This window comes from Cynoglossus semilaevis, chromosome 14 (assembly GCF_000523025.1).
Source record: "Cynoglossus semilaevis isolate Cse_v1.0 chromosome 14, Cse_v1.0, whole genome shotgun sequence".
Lineage (NCBI taxonomy): Eukaryota > Metazoa > Chordata > Actinopteri > Pleuronectiformes > Cynoglossidae > Cynoglossus > Cynoglossus semilaevis.
Window position 1 is genome coordinate 11,111,298 of NC_024320.1, and position 7,804 is coordinate 11,119,101.

Here is a 7,804-nt window from a genome sequence, read left to right on the forward strand (position 1 = left end):
GAGCGCCTGGAGGGGGGGGGGGGGGAGGGGGGGGGGGGGGGGGGGGGGGGGGGGGGGGTCCAAACAACAAACAGGTTGCAGTTGATTCCAATCAAGTCTGCCATCCCACTGTTCTTTCCATACCTTGCCTGCACCCCCTCCCTCCAGTGCCCAACTCTTCATTTCCTTCCTGCCCTCTGACTGAGTTGCTGTGACCATGTCGCCACCGCCACTGCTCTCCACCAAACATTTTTTACTGCACTTTCCCAATTACACCCTCGTCTTCAGCTTCTGTGTGTGTGTGTGTGAAATTCCATTGTCGCCTGAGAGCATACAAAGCCTCTCTCTGAGCTCTCTCTTCGTATACACACACACACGCACACATTCTCCAAGGTTCAGACCTGCTCGCAGTCACACACTTTGATGTATGGAGTCAATCAGACTTCATTGGACAATGTTGTGATTGCCCGGGGACATTAGCCAGCTCACTCTCCGCTCACTCAGATGATAAACTTTTTATGTGTCCACCGGCTTTTGTGCAGCAATAACAGCATCTCTGGCCCCTCCTCGCCCTCCACCATCCATTTCAGTTAAAACTTCTCTGTGGGCAGTGGAGCACCTGCTCCTGCTCGCCTCAGCGTCCAAGTATCTCCAGCAACGGTGATGAACAAGCTGGTCGACTGTAAACAAAGCAGAAAAGCAGGTCTTTGTTTATCTGCTGCCATATTAAAACTTACTTTAATTTTATGACTCTCCCCAACTCCTCCCATACTCCTTAATTATTTCATAATACAACTTTAAGCAAAGAGTTTTCAAAGAGCAAGGACACAAGTGTTCCTACTAATACACATCCAAATGAATGTAGCTGGGAAGAAAACAGGAAAACACAGTCAAATCCAAAGGAGCGGGTTTAGGTAACGACTGAAGATCACGGCAGCACAACAGTGTTAACTGTGAGTTAACTTCGAGCTAATGGTTATTTAAAAAATGATTACAAGTGAGAGGCCATCAGTGAAATCTTATTAAATAACCTCATGAGATTATAAGATTCATGAAAAGATAATGGTTAAGATTGTTATGACAGCGTATTAGGGCCACATAGAGAAAATAACTGAGTAAAATTACAAGATTAAAGTTGTAAATTTGGGAGAATGAAGTCGGACCGTCATGAGAAACAAAGTTGCGATTTAATGATTAAAAAAGTCAATGTCACGAGGTAAAAGCTGGAAGCTTATGAACTTGTAAATTTCGATGATGTGTTTTGGAGGAGACTGGAGGAAATCCCACACTGTAAACCATATGTTTGTCAGAGTGAGAAAAGTGGAAAAACTTGTACAGTTAACTTTAGCATTTAGGGTACAGGAGATACTTCATTTTCTGACTCATCAGCCAAAGAATGTGATAAACATCAGGGCACTGAAAATGCAGGAAGAACCACATGGACCTGGAGGAAGTTTGTGATTGGACGGACTCTCAAACTTCCGTTATCCACCAAGATAAACACCATTTATTAGACATTTGATGACCATTCCCATGGTTGTCAGTAGGTACACTACCCTCTCTCCACATTTTTACCTTCTGTTGCGACACAATCCTAAATCATTGACCTTTAAACCCATCCGTTACCATCTGCTCTACTGAACATTGATTAGATAAAAGTTGAAAACCAATTTTTCTTTTCTTCCACCAAATGCATGTTGTTTTGCTTTGATTTCTTCTTGACTGTCGACTAAAAATACTCATGCAGTTTAAATAGTGTTGATGGATTGATGTCAAATCATAGTGATTTTTAATATTTACCGCCTTTCTTTTTTTTTCCGCTTCTGATCCTCATTTTGACATCATCACTTTTTGGCTGACCCCAGAGACTTCTGCAAAAATACCTTCTTTTTTTTCAAATAGTTCCTTTTTAATAGAATAATAAATAGTTGTAAAATATTTCTATCAGTATTTTTTTTTTTATCAATTGCTAGACATTTCAGGTGACCCCAAGGTTCAACCCCAAGGTTGAAAAACACTGCTTTAACTCTAAGTCACTAATTGACTTGAACAAGCATAACTACTGTCTATTAAAAATAGATGAAATAAAACTTGTTTTTTACTTTTTTTTGACTAGATTTCTGAAATCTATTTGTTTATTCTTCAGGTAAATCATGCTGCTTTGGACTTGGAATGATTTAACTGAGATTTTTCTAAAGCAAAAAAAACATGGTCTTGTGACCTTCCCATGTAGGGTTTCACTTGGTAGAGGAACTGTATGTGTTGAAAAGTTATATCATCTGGGTATATATATTGTGTGTTTATACTGCATGTTAAAGAGTTCTTCTAAAGGAACTCCATTCTCTGTGTTGTCCACATGCTTTGTTGTGACTACAGTTGACCGAGATACAAGTTTAATCTTAGTTTAATACAAGTTTAATACAAGTTCAATCTGTATCTCAATCAAATTTTCCCCATTAAAAATAACTAAAAACCAAGAAATTTGTTTCCTTCCCCTAGAAATATACTATTAATTAATTAAATAACCCCCCATCTAAACATCAAAAACATAGAATAAAGATACTGATAATATAAAATAATAATAATTACGAAAACCTTTTATCTTATTGTTATAAAAATGGGTACAATAACCCAGCGAGGCACAGTGAGTGAGACAGCGTGACAGAGTTTCGGGGCTACTAAGTTTAGGAGAAGGATTATATATATATATATATATATATATATATATAGGGTTTTTTTTTTACTTTATTAAACAATAAAAGTTTTTGTTGAACTCGGCAGCTGCTTTGGCATCAGAGCTCTCAGCTGCCCCATGCTGTATGACTGATTGGATGCCATTCCTCGGTTTAGCACTCATAACTAGATATTTCCTCAAACCAGGAGCAAAATCTTGCAATTGTTGCAGACTCATAACATAGAAAACAGAAAATTTCAGGGAGGGGTCCACTGAATATATTAGTAAATATTTGGACTTGTACATAATCCTAGTTTAAAAAGATAAAGATGTAATGAGTCTCTAGGGCAGTGTGACATGATTCACTTCACTCTCTGACTCTTATTGTCATACAAAGCACACTAGATGATGACAACTCTGTGTTTCTAACCAGACATTTCTATTTAGAACCTGTTGTTATGCAGACCACTGCACACATTCACACAGCCTGTGAGTATTCACACAGATTGCTTCCAAAAAGTCTCTATCTGAAACCAAGACGTACACTTGTACGTAGCTACTCTGCGTGTGTGTTTATCTGTGTGTGCGCGCGCGTGTGTGAGTGTGTGTGTGTTTGACATGGTTGTCAAGTGCTTGAGCGAGCCAATCTTTCATCTGCCATGGGCTCATATGAAGTGACACACGGCCAAAGCAAACAGACATGAAGACGGAGTGGAAGGCATCACTATGCAGCTCAGCACTGCCGTTTGTCCTGACCCTGTCTGTGGCCCTCTACTCTGCGCTGATTCTAATGAGCTCCCCACGGGATTACACATTGCACTGCCAGCGTCCCAATGAGCCACCAACCTAAGCACCTTACAAGTGCTGCACCCGGTTTTATACATATGCATGCTGGGACCCTGCAAAGTCACACGTGAGAATTGGAATGGGCGGACGTTAAAGTCCTCCCCAGAAGTCTTCTTATCGACTAAAGTCGGAAAGTCATGTTCTGCCTTCGCAAATGACACGAAAAGCCCATATCTGTGTCTAATTCCCATCACTGGTACCAAAGGTTAAACGGTGCGGGGGTCTGATCAGGTATTGTCTGTGCAAGACAAGCTCATTAATGTGTCACAATTCATTATCAGAGCCTTGTTCTCACCTTGTCAGGTGGCTAATGGGAATATCAATCATAGGCTTCTCCATCACCACCCCTCTCACATCACTGCTCCGCATCTTTGCTCCTTATGACTCCTTATCCCCAAAAATACCACTAAGGCCGTAACAGATCTGTCTACAACCAAAGACAAACACTGGGCAGGAGAGTTAAGATCTACAAACAGGGCAAACATGGTTGTTTGACACATTCTGTTCGCTGTACTCTAGACAAAGACCCAAGGATCTTCCACATCAGTGTCGGCAGTGGAGACTAAGGGTTGTTTGTAGGGATGGCTCAATTGAACGTTTTTATGCCTGATACTGATACTGCAACTTGAAGCATCTACTGATACTGATATCAATCCTGATACCTTCTTTTCTCCTCCAGCGGGTTGATAATATTCATTGCATTTAGATCAAAGTTACATTGAGCATTTGGGCTTAGATCAGATCTGACTGGTTGGTTTTTTTTTTTTATTGCTCTTGAAGTTTTGACCAAACTCTGTTCGATACCTATCCTGAGTATTGGATCGAGCCATTCCAAGCAGTAGAAAATGTAGAAATATAAAAGTAATATTGAATAAAAACAAATGAAGAGAAAGTTTTTAGTGCCTTTTTATTTAGTTAAAAGATGTTGTTGGTGTCTTAAACATCTTTGCTTTTATTTAAATGCTAAAAATGTATTAATTATACTGTTTTCTGGTTGTCCCAAATTAAATGACATGATTACAAAGTGAACACCTTAAATACACTAATTAAGTTTGTGTTTTATTTTTGCCCCTATTTGTTGACATGTTTGTGATATTAAAAATTCCATCTTCTGCATAAGTGACAAGTTATATCAAGCAGGTAAATCTATCTGCTTTTATTGGTATTCCTTATATTGTGATTATAGTTTTATTATGTTCTATATACATATTACATGTGTGTATTTGTGTGTGTGTGTGTGTGTGTGTGAAGATTAGGTTTAATGAATAGGGTTTCGTTCGAGCGTTCTGCTAAATTACAGATTTTAGCGTGCACCATATTTTTAGAAAGAGTTTCTCCTTGAAGAGCCTTGGCACAGTGCCAACAGGTGCGTGGAAACAGAAGACAACCGTCAGTGAAAACACCTGGGAGCTCCTACCTGTCTGTAATTATCTGAGCCGGTGTGATAAAACAACAAAGCCTTCATGACACCCTATCATTTTGTAGACATTTCTTCCCGGGTGGAGTTTTTGTTTTTTGTTGGTATTTTTTTGGGATGCCTTTGAGTTTGGCTAACTGTAGTTTATCTCCTCCCAACCTGGATAATGGAGGTCAGTCTACAAGCTCAGCATATGACAGATTCAAAAGTTTGGTGTAAAAGAAATGTCTGAGTTTCAATTTGACAAGTTTTTTTTACCTTCAGGCTGTGATTGAAAGGACCTTTTCTTCACACCCATCCTGTGAGACTTTCCCCGACTTGGCATCTTTGCTGCGCCCAATGAGTGAGTCAAAATGAAGGCGTCAAATTTGCATCTGTGCCTGATATCAGCCACCCAGGCGTTTATCACACCTGCACCCAAGGTTGTCTGAATAAACACAAATCATTAAAACTGAAAATGTCAATATAATTACGCCAAATTGAGCGTGAATAAATTGAATAAGAGTCAATAACAAAGTTAGAACGCATCAGCGTAAAACTGCTCAGATGTCTTATTGAACGCTAATAAGCACATGTTCCGGAAATGTGTCCCTTCATCTGAATAAGTCACTGTAATTATACAAGGTGGGTCACAGCAAATAATAGTTGGATAAATGTTTATCCTCATTAATATTATACCTCTGTTTGTTGTCTGTAAAGGAACCCAGGTGTGCAGCTCTCCCGTTTCTGTTTCTCTTTGATTCAAGTCTGTAAAGAGTTAAAGGACTTCATCGACACAGACAGCTCAATAGCAGGCGTTGTTTTCCAAGCCCCTGCTCCCCAATGGCCTGTAATTTCATTTTAAGGCATAAATATGTGTTTCTTGTCAGGTTGCCATGCAGCAAAGACACACAGACAGATCTGACAAGCAATTATGCCATGGTTGTTCTTTTTAGCAGTGATGGGATGAGCTCTGGCCTGCTGGCAAAACATGAGCATGAGGACATGGGAGATGGAACGGTAAATGACAGTGCTGAGCTGAGGAAGGACGAGGACAATATCAGGCTTTCATTGCTTCTCTAATTGGTGATTGAGGAGACCGTGATCTGTTAGGTCGCTGCAGGCAGGAGAGGAAATTTGTAGAGATTTTGGTTCCAACTGTTTTATATGTATTTTATTTTTCTAGATTGTTTTGCTTTTTGTTTATTTTTCTATAAATACTTTTTACATAAGCCAAATCCATGTCATTTCTACTAATGTTTGATTAGTTAGAAATAGTTATATAGTTATGATTATGAGGAAATAACTTAAGGCAGTTAACTTAAGTCTCTGGCCAAACCAGGTTGACGCAAAGCCAATTCCTCACACCGTCGGGGGAAAAAAAACTATAGGTCGCATAAGGTTCAGCAATAGTAAAAAATACAGTACTTATTTTTGTTTTAATTCAGGTGATCATTGGTACCATTTCTGTTATTTTGGTTTATATTTAATAACCTTTTTTGCATTACAGCTCCCATGTGATTGACATCTGGGTGGCAGGATTACCGATCTCAAGATTATTTTTTTGTTTGACTTTTTATGTTTTTCCAAGACTTGAGTCCCCTCAATACAAGTATAATTTTGTTTTTTAATATAGTACAAAGCCCTCAGATTAGAATGACTTCTTGGTTTTTGTTAAATTAAAAATGTATTTCAAGACAATTTCATCTTATGTCCTGCATCTGTAATGTTGTAACAGATCCTATTTGCTGTAGTAGTTTCTCAAACTGTGTTGGCAGAACCAGGATATGTCAGTGTCCGAGATGGAGGCTCAAACTCTGACTCTGCCAGATGGGTGGGCTGACCGAGCTGTCCCCAGTCGTGAACCACGGTGTCTCACCCTCCGGGGGAGTCCCTTGGTGCAGCAAGAAAACTCTGTGGAAGAGAGTACAGTTAGTCCTTTCAGGGATGTGCCATTAAGTTGATTAATGATCTAATTACTGCCAGTAAACACTCCTCAGAGATAAGAACAGGGAAGTAGGAGGAAGTTTGGGGCAATGCAGCCGAGCTCTCTCGTGGTCAGTCAATTATTTTTATTTTTCCTTCCAAAAAAAAGGTGGTACACACAAACATTGCTGAAACCATTTGAACCTTTATTTTCCTGGAGGGATTTCATGTAGAAAAATGCTTTTCCCCTATATCTACAAAAAAAAAACACAGTGTATTCACATTAGTATTTGGATTTCACTGAAATGAGTCCAGTACAACAACAGTAATATCAGAGATTTCCTGGTGTTATCATATTTAAAATAATGAAAGGACTACTGATTATGCAAAAGCTCCAATCAGGGATGTGAACCTTAACTATAATTACCAGGGCTGGGACATGAAATAACAGCATTTCATTTATGTGAAAAACCATGATGTGATGTAAAACAAAGAGTTTGGAGCAGCGAGTGTGGCATCCCCTCTGCCATCACCAATCACCATGTGGGCAGTTTGTTTCAGCCTTGCTTTTCTCTTCACACGTGGGCTGTGAGTGTATAGTGTGACCCTGCATTGCCACGTTCGAAAGGAAGCAAGAAAAGCAGGCCTTCATCCTCCTCCACACTAGTTTGAAACACTGCCAAATGGGCCTGCTGTGGTCCGTCCTGTGCAACACATACAATTGGCTGAAAGGCTGTTTGATGCACTGAGGCAAAAACAAAAGGAAGGATATTGAGTGAGGATATTTACTCATGGTGCAAGAAGTACAATGTGCATTGAGTTGAATGTGTAGAGGATCTAATGTTAATATCCAGTTAAAAAGACAGTGGCTCTGACTGAGGCTGTCATTGCCGTTGTTTTTTTAAGAAAGGATTTTTTTTAAGAAAGGATCCGAACTGTGGCCTAGTTGGGGCTCATTTAGCATGGTAGGGTTGGCATGATCA

At 39.5% G+C, this 7,804-nt stretch overlaps 1 long non-coding RNA gene across 2 annotated transcripts in view; it reads left to right on the forward strand.

Moving 5' to 3' along the window:
- Positions 1–6,586, forward strand: part of LOC103389555 (uncharacterized) — an 8,193-nt gene extending 1,607 nt beyond the window's left edge. Inside the window, exons 3-5 of one of the 2 annotated variants that reach the window (XR_003051854.1) lie at positions 5,181–5,259; positions 5,786–5,915; positions 6,406–6,586. This is a non-coding gene — a long non-coding RNA (uncharacterized LOC103389555). The remainder of the gene's footprint in view (positions 1–5,180; positions 5,260–5,785; positions 5,916–6,405) is intronic. The other variant, XR_003051855.1, reaches the window with a different exon arrangement.
- Positions 6,587–7,804: the final 1,218 nt, after the last annotated feature.